The 13108-nt window shown below is 44.6% G+C and overlaps 1 long non-coding RNA gene across 1 annotated transcript in view; it reads right to left on the bottom strand.

Moving 5' to 3' along the window:
* LOC133208581 (uncharacterized) overlaps window positions 1-589 on the bottom strand; it is a 61457-nt gene extending 60868 nt beyond the window's left edge. Inside the window, exon 1 of the long non-coding RNA XR_009724440.1 lies at window positions 118-589. This is a non-coding gene — a long non-coding RNA (uncharacterized LOC133208581). The remainder of the gene's footprint in view (window positions 1-117) is intronic.
* Window positions 590-13108: the final 12519 nt, after the last annotated feature.

Raw genomic sequence — 13108 nt, 5'->3', positions numbered from 1 at the left:
GGATCACTATGCAGAGTCCACATCTGCCCAGTTTCCAGTTCCTGTCTCTGCTCTGCATGGTGTATGGCAAGAGTTTCACTCAAAGCAGGGCACTCGACCAAGTTTGCAGGACCTTACCTACAGCACAGCATGGGATGGCCTGTTGCATAAGCACATGCTGTGCCACACAAGCTGCAGTATCAAGAGCTGTGTCAACCATGTAATACAGACCAAGCTGAGATGGAAAAGTGAAGAGGAACCTATCTCATCTTCTCCTTCAGAAGAGTTGTGAAACCTACTTCCAAACTGCCAACTTTTCGCCTCTGCGTATCAAGATGACCCTCTACTTCCTACACAGCTACCCAACTTGATACAGCTGCTCTCCTTTGCTCTCATTCTGAAGCACCAGATTACCTGTCAGCAGTAAATGAAGAACAGTCACATTTTGCAGCCCATCACTCTGGTCAGGGCAGCAGACAGAAGCTTCTGAGCATGCAAGGAAAGATAACTTCCAAGTATGAGACTTTCTTTCCCTTTTCTCTGTCTGACACAGTTACAATAACATTTGCTACTGGCAGACCCCTAGAGCTTGGCTCCAGCACTACCAAGCAAGAGGGCTGAAGAAAGTTACAGGACCTCTTCAGTTGAATTATTTTCTCACTAGTGAAACACAGTGTGCCCTCAATAGCACTAGTTATCAGAGTGAGATGACATTCACCATGAAAGCTGCACAGCCCAGAAAATCCAATACAAACTGGTTTACAGGGGCACAAACAACACCCTAACAGGAGAACATCTTCCCACCGGCTTTTCCCCTGTCAGCAGGTGAAGTGGAAGCCACTGCCACCAAAACGTCTGAGCCATCCAGCTGGAACTTTCTGCTGCCACATCATTGCCATGGTACAGCAACATTCTTCCTCTCAGCTGGAAGCTCCTGGGTAAACTTCCATTATAGACCCAGGCTGCCCACGCTGGTACTCTGTCCCAGCCTCTGTCTTGAACGATAAAATACCTAATGATGCTGATGACTGAATTATCATTGGAATACAAGACAAATGGCTTGGGTCTCCCTCTGCAGAACTATTGCTCCAGGCTCTCTGGAGTCTCAAGGAGGCATTAACACCAGCACACATCCTCTGCACGCTGTGCCCTGCTTACACCAGGATGTTCTGCATCAAGATAAATCGGTCTCACCACCTACTCTGCTGCAAGTACTCACTCTCCCTGGCACTTAAAGAGGGAGTCGCTGAGTCCAGCAGAGCCTCCCTCCAGGAGGTGTGTCACTGTAGGAAGGAAAGCCAGTCTAGCTATTGCTCTTAGAATGAATGAGGAAAGATGGCTGTTCTTGCTATTTATTTCATCGAAAGAGCCTCTCCCCCAGCAGCGCTGATTCCAGGGATATCTAAGTAGAATCAAGGTGAGTTAAACAGTATTACTGAACCAACACATATATGCATTCCTCTCCCTTTCACCAACTTAACCTCTTCAAGGTCAGCAATTAGCACGTCTAATGAGAGATGCAACAAGGAAACGATTTCAAGTTGCGTGCATCATGTACTGACTCACTGCCATGAAGCTCTACACTTGAACAGAATTCCTGGTGAACGACAATGAAATATTCATCAGCTCATATTTGTAAATGGCCCAGCAACATACTGAGTAAATGACCTCTGACGAAGTGCCTTGCATTAAAATGGAACAGCAGCCAGTAGAAGTGAGGGAGCTAGAAATTACGCATGTTTTGTCAGCACAGAGAAGCAGCAAACACAAACAGAAAGATATCTAGCTGGACTCATCATCCTGACAGTGAGAAGCAAATGAGGAGCCAGCCTGTTCACTTCAGGGGGACCCACTGGCTATGTTGTCTGTGATGGGAGCGAGTGGGGCAGCCTGGGCTGTTTTACTCACTGCCTTCTGTCGCAATCAGAAAATGACCCAGGCAAGGCAGGAGGGTGAGCTGTTTCGTTCCCCCCCCCACGTTAGCTCTGGTTGTTCTCACTAGTCACCCCCATCCCCTGCACCTAAGCTGCAAAGCACCACACCACTTGCCCTTAACTGGGGGGCTTGGTCCCTGAGGTGGCAAACACAAGCCTGTGCCTTCCAGAGCAAATGGGGAGCCCTGCCCTCACAACAGGCATCTGATGCTGGGTGGGAGAATCCCCACAGTGTGTATCTCTTTGCCTTGCCGGCATGTTTTGATGTGAGTCCCTGCAAAGAGGGAGCCAGGTTTGCAAGGGGGACAGGCTGTTGGGATGGGTATAACCCAGTGCTGCTGTAGGGAGCAGAAGGGTGGATTTTCTGTCCTGCTTTCAGCTCTCATCATTATTCAGGACGCGTGATTTCCAGGGAGGTTGCCAGCGCTGCGCTGCACTGCACCGCTTGTGATGGTTAATCCTCGTACGGGAAAGCTCCACAATGGAAATTGTGAGGAGAATACAAAATAAATGAGGAAAACCTAGCGAGCTGTCGTCAGCCTCCAAAAAAGCACAGAGGAACCCAGGCCTGGCCTCCCCCAGACCTTTTCCAAGGCACTCCCTTGAAATCGAGCTTAACACTCCCACCTCTTATTGCTCCGGGGCCCCACAGAGAGGTGAGCTCCCACCGCCAGAGCCAGGTGGGCGATGCAGACCTTCTTTTATCGTTTATTTATTAATTAAACGCCCTGTGATAAGGCAGATCTACGTGCAGATCCACAGCTCTGCAGGCTAGGGGGGTGCCCACCGCAGCCCGGAACTTGAACAAACAGCACCCTCAGGTGGCTCGCCTAGAAATGAATGTGCGGAGTCACCCAGGACAGCTCCAGCCGGACCCAGCCATCCTTTTGCTCTCCTCTTCCAACCGTATAAGCAGGGTGGGCCCACAGCCCCTCCTGGGAAAATCCGAGCCCAAAACCGTGAAAGAAATCTTCAATGGCAGCGAGGCACATCCAGGAAAAGCCTAAAGGGAAAACTTCCAATGTGCTTCTTCCCCCCTGCTATGCAAGTCTTCAGTGTCTTGTCCATATATGTATCAGCTTTAACCAGGTAGTTTAACTGACTTGTTAACAGGCTACCTGCTCTGGTATCCAGAGAGCCTGTGTAAGCAGAGTACAAGTCTTCCTTCCCTCCCTCAGCACCTTCAAATTTCGGGGGCACTGGCAAATTGATATTCTTGCCTTGAAAACTATTCCCTGTGTACAAACCCCCTTTCAGCCATTGCTGGCATCCATCTCTTCCTGCCTGTATAGGGAAGAGGAGGGTGCCTTGTTCAGCCTCAAGTAGGTGATATTTCACCAATGGCTGCCTTTGAAATCATTTGGATCCTTCAGCATCTTTGCTGCCTTCTTTTGCTGCTTGCATATTTGGTTAGTGCAAACTAGGAGCAGAAGTATTTCCACTAATGAGACAGAGCCCCTTCCATCCCCTGAGAGTCACATAGCAGATACAGTCCCAACACACAAAGGTAACAGATGAGAACTCAGCTCCCAGACTCCAGACCTCAGGCGTGTCACAACCTCTACACTCAGAAGCCTGCCTGTCACCCTTACCTATTCTCATAAAGACAGGAAAGCACTGGATGAGACAATCAGAAGGAAAATAAAATACAGTTTCATCCACAGTGCTGCAGTGTCTACTATACCCATACATTTGGCATGACTACCAAGGGAGGGACCCGTGGCAGCAGTCTCAATTGCTTTCCTCTCATTATAAAATCCTCATACCTGGATTTTAGACTATTTCCCTTAAGGGTGTTCTCCACTCCAGCGAATAATTAGGTATTTCTACTAGTCTCCTAGCAGACCATTTAAGTAGAAATGCATACAAATAATTATGTTTAGCTGCGTGTTTATGTATATTTATTTGCTTATACATAGATTTTTACTTATGGAAGTTGAATATTTATGTGTCTTATATTTATGTAAGATACAGAAACAAATATGCAAATAAACACATATACAGTCATGTTCACAAATTTAAAGGAAAACTATTCAAATGCATGGGTACTCAGTTCCTTTAGCAAACACCACAGCTCAGAGTTTCTGCCCACAGTTAGATCTGAGAGCACCAACCCCAAAAATCAGGACCTTCCACAGTTATGTCTGTGCTTCTGCATATAAAAGGGTTGATTCACACATCTGATTTCAGGCCTCTCATTTTCAAAACTTTGTGGCCCAAACAAAGTCCTGTGTTTCTAGTTATACCACCCCAAGGGACACTTCTGTACAAGGGGCATCATTCAGTCACCTTGAAGGGATGTTATAGCATTACAAGCTGTTGACAGTCCATCTCAAAAATCTCTGCCTTCTGTAATAAAGTTACCTCCCAATTCCCAGATATGCTCAATGCAATAACATTTCTGAACATCCTGCATAAAGATGATAACAGAGCACCTAACACAAAACTAAAAAAGAAGAGGAAATGAGGTTATATTTCCCATCATGGCATCTGCATTAAGCTCAATAGCTGCTTGTTTCTACTATAATTGTGCCAAAGTCATTTTGAATTTTTCTTTTTTTTTTTATGCACCTTGCTCTGAAGCAGAGATATTTGGGGAAAAACAATGCACAAAACGGCACTTAAATGCACATGGCAACATCTCACCAGTTGCTACTAATGATGTCAGAGGAGGTCATGTGGGCACAGAAGTATGAATTGTCACTACATTTGTACATTTCTGGGGCAAATAAACAGCACCCAGGAGAACCGAAGTCTTCCTAGGACAGTAGGAATACAGAAAACTAAGAAGAAGGAATGTCTTTTTTACTGCCACCTTCATTCTTGTTGATTTCAAGCCCTTCCTCAGCCCTTGCCTTTTATTCTTCTGTAAAAGAAGAGTGCAGTGCTAAGGAAAGTCAGATTGCAGCAGCATTGGTTCATGGGAAAGCCTGCAGAAGACACCTCCAGGCACTTCTGTAAGTACATTTTTTTACCCTGGGCTGTCAGTTGTGCTGCTCTATTCTAAGCATAGAGCCATGGAGCAAGATGCTTGGGGTGGATTTGTTGGCAGATTGGTAGGGACTCATAATATTCCTGCCAAATTCGTTTTCTCATGTGACCTGAGCTTGACTTGGAACATGGATTTCCTACAGAGACAAGTTTGAGCAGTGCCAGGAATTTGAAGACCAGGTGGTCTGCAAAGCTTCTCCCCAGGCTCTGCGATCCTATTTCCTCACGTCATTCTTTCCAGCCAGCACGGAGCTCAGGCTGGGGTGCTCACAGCAAACTGAGTCCTCAAAACCAATGCGATTGCTCCTTCCCACCACCACCAGTCCCCTGGAAGAAACTGCAGCAGAACTGGGAGGAAACATGAGCACGTTTCTGCTAGGAAGCAGATTCAGACAGGCTTTGACCAAGACTGCAAGTGAAACTTTTCTCTGCCAGAGGAAACTCAAAAAAGAATCCTATTTTTTCATCTCAGTAACATCCAAATTGGGCTTAGCTAGTCCAAACTGTCACATCCTTGCTAACTCAGCCTGTATTTGCCTACATGGAAGGGAAAGCGATCATGCAAAACCAGATATATCTATCTGGCTTTTCTGAAGAGAGCTATTGATAGCCACATTGGTCTCATGGGACAAGAAGGTCCATACATTAATTTTAAATCTCTGGCAATCTGCATACTAGAAGTACCTTGTGGCTCTGATCCATACTGACTTCTATTAAGGAAACAGAAGCTAGAATGCGCTGGAAGCTCTCCCAGATGATGATCTCTGAATATCCATTGAGAAAAAGCAGCCTACCCTAGTATATCACTTGCCCCATCCCTAGAAGTATGGACTATTATAGAAAGCAAGTTTGGCTTCTTGAAGAGGCACAATAGCATTGTTACCATTGTAATGTGGTATCAGGCCAGGACCTGGACCAGAGATGCTGCTTTTCTCTCTGTTTTGTCTCAGCAGCAACCAGGGGTATTGCACATATTACGTTTGTTTGCTTCTGGACATCATCATCTTCTCGTGCCACTAAAGAAGGATCCCTGCTGTCCCACCCTGGACACAGAGAAGTAGCAGTCTCATCCTAAAATGGCTCCTGTCCTTCTCTCTGGAAACGTTAGAGAAGTGGAAATGGCCCTCCACACATATAATCCTGTATCTATAATTGCTGCCTTGTTGGCAAATTCCCATCACAGATTGCACTCAGCTCTATCCCACCCTCACATCAGATGCAATCCACACCAACCTGTGCCTGCTGGAGTGCCTGGCTGATGCAGCAGGGTGGAGAACAGCTCACTGCATGGGCTACTCTCAGGAGACCGAGCAGAGGACTCTTGATTTCAGCAGGTCTGAGCCCCACACACCTCGACTGAAGCCATCCCTCTAGCATCTCTGTCCCCTGAGGAAAGCATGGGTGCAGCAGGTCATTTCCCCCTCCTAGGAAGGAGAAGCCTGTAGCATGCTCTACTCCCTCGTGTCAGGTTTGGATTCAGTTGTAGCAGCCAAGCTCTTCTCTGCACAATTACAAGAACATTCAACACAGAGGAAGCAATACCTTCCATCAAAGCAGCATTTCAAACAACAGCACAAGCCACCAAGACACTGACCCCTCTGTGTTCTCATTGCTGGCATTGTGCTGATGACAAGGGGACACACAGAAACCCTGTGTTTCTACAGTCTAAAAGCAGTGGCATAAACTCAGGAATAGCTTCACTAGGAGCAACTGCAAACTCCCTTAGCAGATATGCTTCTGCTGGAAGAATGTAGCTGAGAGAACGTCAGTAGCAGTTATGAAATTCATTTGCATCAGACAACTTTCTAGCAGTAGGCTGACCAGTCTGAAATTCACTCCTAAAATCCATCAGAAACTGGTTTAGTCCTCCTTCAGCTGTAGTTCCTTCATCTCCTTTTTCACTTGCATCCAAACAAATCCAACCTCACCACCCAGTAGTCAGAAAGAAGTGGGTAAATATAGGTTAGGAAATGTTCAGGTACCAAAAGGGAACAAATAGCAAAGACGGTTGATTAAATCCTAAATTCTTGTCTAATTTAAGCCCTACTTTCCTGCATGGAAGGGTCAAGCTGCTTGTTCACAACGTCTGTTGCTGGTAAGAGGCCTCTACTTGGAGTTGCTCTTCCTTCTACAGCATTCTCAGTGAACAGACACTCTTTGCATACCTGCCAGCATATGATAGTTATAACATTTTTAAAGATTTCATGTGTGGAAGTCAACTGGATCATTCCAGAAGAGAAAGACCATCAGTGCTAGGTGATCCAATAGGACAAGGGCAGCTATTTCTGATGTTTATTCCTGCTTGTGGCTTATTATTCAATCCAAAACCCTGCTAAGTTGCCAATTCTCCTAAAACAATACTTATGCGACTACGAAATTTCACATCATTCCACTGTGTACATTTGGCTATAGATACTCAATATCAGTTCCTGCCCTGTTGAGTCACCTCTAAATAGAATTTGTCTGTAGGGCCAGAAACTCTGTTCCTTACATCAAACATTAACTTCTTATTAAAGTCCTTTGCTGACTCTGCTCCATGACAAGGTCCCAGGAGGTATTATGAAAAGAGAGCCAACACACCATTGAGCATTTCCCAGGCAGCAAACTGAGTTTAATCTATAGAGTCACTTCTTCACAGACAGAAAACTCCATTTGCTAGGATGGAGAAACACCCATTTTCACCAGTTACAAAAGCCAACACCATGCTTCAGTTTAATTGTCCTGGTGTGCTGCTCCTTACTGTCTCCCCAACACCAATCTGCATCGATCCAAAGTTGCACACCCGCACTGCAATGTTGGCAAACAAATTCAGTCCATCCAGTAGGGCGACAGGGTTTTAATAGAGGCCATTGATCCACTGTGATCCTGATTTAAGACCGATTTAAATATATTGCCTGGTCAAAGAGCTGCTCACAAGTGCAGCCATGAAGTAACCCAGGAGAGATTGATTCCTGATATAATGAGACCTGCCAAGTTCATGCTAAACCAGAGGCTGTTTCCTTAGCTAATTAAAGGTTGCTTATCAAAGCAGTTCCTCACTGTATTGCTGCTGCTGCCATGCACTGAGAGGCCGTCCACTGAAGAGACAGCACAGCAGCATGAAATACCCTTTCTCATCCCTTTGAAGCTTGAGGTTTCAAAGCTTCTCCCATTCTGAGCTTCATCTGAACAAAAGGAGGCAACCTCCATGGCACCTCGGTGGCTGTTAGCCCAGACGTCAAGTCCCTGCTTTGAATTCCAGCCTCCCAAGAAGTAAAAAAGTCCCTCAACCTACCCAGGCTACTCTGGAAAGGGAGCTTTCTGCTAACTGCAGACCTTGCTCCTGGGGCTGAGAAAACTCCCCTGCTGGCATGCACATTCCCACCATGTTGTACCAGCACTTCCAAAGAAGCTTTGGACTCTGTGAAGTGGTATTTTCTGAGAACAGTGTTCACTAGAAAATTCCCACCCACCTCAAAACCTGTCTGCCACAGTAATAACTCTGCACAGATACTGAGATCAGTTGGTGAAACAGAGGAGGGGGAAATGCAGAAGCAGATGAATGCTTTTCTCTTTGAACCAAAGCTCATTTTGTCAATTCCACCCCTACTATGATTTGAGAGACCACATGATTCCAAGGCCAGAAATTCTTTTCAGCCTTAGACATACATTTCCGTCATAAACATGCAACGCAAACCACAAGTAAATGTGCACATGTATCATTTCCTCTGCTGTACGTGGTGCTAAGTCTGCTTTTCTCCTTTCCATTCCCTTATTCAAAGGTGCACACTGTGGATGAGTTGACAACACAGCAACGCTTGTCCAAGAATAACATTCCAAACTCCCAGTCACTCACCCTGTACATGGACATATGTCACCTTTGCCATATCACAAGTATGGCTATCCTCTTTAGAGAGCATCAGAACAAGCTTGGCCCACATTTTCTTCTTTCCACTCACTACTCCCTTTTCCTGAAAGCTTTAACTTTACAAAGAGCAATTAAAATTAGCAAGGTATCTAACATAGTAGTCTGCTACTATTTAAGGTGTCAAATTAAAACCTGACCTGTATAAGACCACGTAGGCTCATGCTACATACAAACAGCACCAGTGTTTCACAAGGAGCAGATTCTCTCGAGAAACAACAGTTCAACCTGACAGCCGCAAAGGGGTTGTGCTGAGACCATGCCTGGGCTCAGGAAAGCTCAGCTTTACAGGACTCGAACAAAGCATGAAAAAGCAAGCCCTGTTTGCACTAAGTTTTGTTACTTTGCAGCAGTCTCAGCCCCAGCTCTTGGTTTGGTCCTGGAGTATTTGGAGGAGCCAAGGTGACTGCAGGAACTGGGTGCATTGGCAGCCAATTGGGCTAGTAGGTCCCAGAAACCTTCCACCCCATGGAAGAGAGAAGCCTCAGGGGCTCATAGCCCCCTGTCTCTGCTCCTGCTTGCACAGTGCATGAGCCCCTCAAGCACGCTGCTGACAGCACAGCACTCCAAAACCCCCAGGCACTATGGAAATCTCATAAAACAAAATTTGTCTTCTCTCAGGTGCGCTGGAAAGGGGTGGTGACAACACATAAGCTTACATTGCACTTCTAGGCCTTGTTGTTTTTAACTGAAATATTAAATACACTATTAAAAGCACAGTAGGAAAAGTTGACTTTTCTGGAGAGTGAAGGTATCTCCTTTGAAAAGTCTCATCTGTCTGCTGAGAAATTTCCACTTACTGTCTTTCACTAGCAGGAGACCCTGTTGAGAAATATGAAGCAGAAAGCTTTTGTTCAGAGATAATTGCAAGAAAAAGGAAGAGAAATCAGTGAAGCTTTTAATGTGAAGCTTTCCCTGTGGAAACATTTCATTGTACAATACAGGTGTACACAAAGACGCCAAAGGTAAGAAAAGGAAGGTTTTGGCTTGGAAAAGAGAACTGGAACTTTGATTAGGACTCACCTTAAAATGGACTTGTGCAAAAGAGGGAAAAAAAAAAACAAACATTCAAATAAAAGAAACTTCTAAGAGGAAACCCCATTGCTAAGATGAGGTAAAGCACTATCCAGGTCTATGTTTGAAAAAGTTTTGCAAGAAACAACTACTTGGCTAGGAGCATTGGAAAAACAACATACCCTTAACTATTTTGGCAAAAATCATAGTGTAGGTGCAGTTGTATGCATTCAGGCGAGAGGCCCTGCTGGAACACTGAGCCTCGTGACTAGCTAAACCTCTGCAGGGAACCCAGGGTGTAATTAAAACAGTTCAAGAGCAAGGATGCTGTGAGCACAAAACATCTACTTGGGGATGGGGTGGTGGGAGTGTGTTATTTGCCGATACAGTTATTTCAGCAATCTTGTATCAGCCAACCCAAGATGTTATAGATATTGATGTATGATTTATCTCCTTACTAGCTTGCTATCTTTGTATCTTTTACTCTTTCCAATTATATTACAGATATAATAATCTTCTTGATAAGGAACAAGAGGCTTCTCACTCTAATACTGCATAAGCATCCAAATAAGGGGAAGAATGCTCTAGATATACAAAGCCACTGCCCTTCCTTAAATAAATAGCTTTTCTCATAGGCATTTTTCAGCTGCTTATCTCCATGGTCAAAGCCTTCAATAAGACAGATAAAGAAACACTCTTGTTGGCCGGCTAAGCGACCTGCCAAAACAGAATTCCCACTGCCAGCACTGATACCACTTCGTTTAGATGTGGTTTCTCAGCCCACAGGCTTCGGCTGTTTGAAGGGAAAGCAGTTCTCAGAACAGATGGAGTTGGTAATAAAGCTCTTTCTAGGAGATACAAGGATTACACAGGGAACAAAATGGTGAAACAGTGTCTGGAGTGCATGCTGTAAACTTGAACCACTCAAAGTAAAATTCCCTTCCCACTGAGAACAACATGGTGGGACAAAGCGGAAGAGACAGCATGGCTTTCCAAAACATTAGCTGTCATGGCTGTTTCCCCTCAGAACACTGGCTATCTAAAAACTACTTGAGACACACGTTCCAGCCTCGCACTCACAAAAAAATCTTATGACTTGTCATTTTGAATCAGTATCAGGAGCACTGCCAAAAGAACGGATAAAGTAGCTGCCTCAAAAGAGCAAAATAGTCTATGCAGCAGACGGGGAAACAGTGCAGGCACTTGCCTGTGTATAGCAGAGCTCCTGAGCTCATCATCTACAAAGTCATATTTGGTTTCCACTAGATCTACCCCAGCCATCCTGCTTCCAGTGAAGAAGGAGGATGTGTATTCCAGAAATCCAGAGCTGCTTCACTTTCCAGGCTACTTGTGCTTAGACTGCAATCTCTGCAACGCAAGGCACAGACTACTGGGTATCTGCAGAGCAGCTACCACAGAGCTTCTGCAAACCAGCTTTGAGTCAGCACTTTGAAATCCATGAGCATCAGCAACACTGTTTCAACAGGATGGGTAGGCAAAGGGAAGGGAAAGAACAAGCCCAGGTAAACCTGAGTTTAGCAGGTGTCCAGGTAAACCATTCCAGTCCAGACTAAGGCCTCATTTAATCAAGTAACCTGTTCTCAGCAGTGTGGACAAGCAGGTGTGCAAAGAGAAAGAGCAGGGAAAACATGTATGGTATTTCTCCCACTTATTTTCCCAGCTTCCAATGATCTTCATCTCAGGAGAGGTCCTGAGTCTGATTTCATTTGTTTATTTAGTGATCCCCAGTGGGTGTCTCTTTGAAGCATTTGCCCTATCATTTGATTTACTTTGTTCATTGTTACTGAGCATTAAGCTGACATTTTAAATGAAAGACTATGGTGGTGTCATTCCTAAAAAAATCTGGAGGTTATAGTCCCACAGTCCTGATCTGAAGTACTTTGCATTTTGTAATAAGTTGCTTCATCAAATTTTCACTGTCTTTGTAGATCTTAGCAGGAAGGGACTTTCACTTTACATGATTACAGTTTAAATGTACTAAAGTAAAACTAGACTTGTCTCTCCTTATAATTGCCTTTGCAATTGTGCTTGTTTCATCAACTATCATAGAATCATGGGTACAACCAAAGTCCAGTCAAATCAAACAGATCTGTAACCCAAATCTCTTTACATGACTTGTACATGTTCCACACCTAAGGACAGTTGCCTGCATTCTCACCCAGGCCCTGGACATATAATTTACTATTACAATAGTATCCAAACCACAAAGCAGGCCTGAGCCTCATTATTCTAAGCAAGGTCTCCTGAACTGCATTGAATTGGCTTTTAAATGTAATACATCATGGCTGAAACCTTGGCTCCTTCTTTACTCTATGGGATTACCTTCACTCAGGCCAGGATTTTGCCTGAGGAACAGCTTTACCATTTAGCATTATTTCATAATTGTCTTGTTGGGTGCTTTCCTGCTTGTTAAAGTATTTAAAGGCTTTCCCCTCTTCAGCTTTACTCAGTGGCAGGCGAAGTGATACTCACACCCTTCAGATCAAGAAAGGCTGAGATGGCCAAAATTATCTTTTATCCAAATCTCTCATTGGCTCTGTTGGAGCCAATTTCTCCTTGCCTCCAACTCAGAGAAAACTATTGCAGATATGTGCTTTAAGGTTGAATTTAGCTTATAGCTTTTTTCCAGTTGGTGCTATGTCCAGGAAAGACCTTTTTGGCAACTGAAGTTTGAAACTCTGTTCCAACCCTGGGTCTTAAACTGAACAGAAGAAGTTTACTGGAGGTGAAGCAACCTTTCTTCCTTTCCTTACTGATCATCCCCTGCCATCTGCAATAGCCACTCACTGCTGCATAAAGCACAGCTTTGAAAAAGCTAGTGCAAATAAATGCATAGTGTCAATAGTGGGCAGTTAAATGACCAGGAAGACTGAAGGGAAAAAATTAAGTCTAGGTTTACCTGATTGTACTGCTAAACAGAAATAATTGAACAAGATGAAAGTAAATGTGCTATTTAGCATAGTCAAGCAGAAAGGATTCATTCCTGAAAGTTTCAAGACTTGCTTTTTTTTGTGTCAGCTTTATCAGACACACTTCCATTCCCTCTAGCAGACACGCTTGTTACTGAGAAGAGCATAGAAACCAAAGTGTCCATCTTGCAAAATTTGGTCTGACTTTGTGTGATTAAGATGGGGTGATTTGGATCACAGTGTTTTGCAGCCAGAAGGGCAGATTAAGCCTGTCTGAAGCCTTGACCCACATGCTTTGACTTCAAGAGAAGAAACTGGCAGCAGGAGAAAAACTAAACAGCTTGCTGCATTGTTCC

This window comes from Neopsephotus bourkii, unplaced genomic scaffold, assembly GCF_033783945.1.
Source record: "Neopsephotus bourkii isolate Nb327-2 ecotype Australia unplaced genomic scaffold, CSIRO-AGI_Nbou_v1 NB_272, whole genome shotgun sequence".
In the NCBI taxonomy this organism is placed as follows: Eukaryota; Metazoa; Chordata; class Aves; order Psittaciformes; family Psittacidae; genus Neopsephotus; species Neopsephotus bourkii.
Note: the sequence above shows the minus strand (reverse complement) of the source record. Positions and strands in the feature narration are given on the sequence as shown.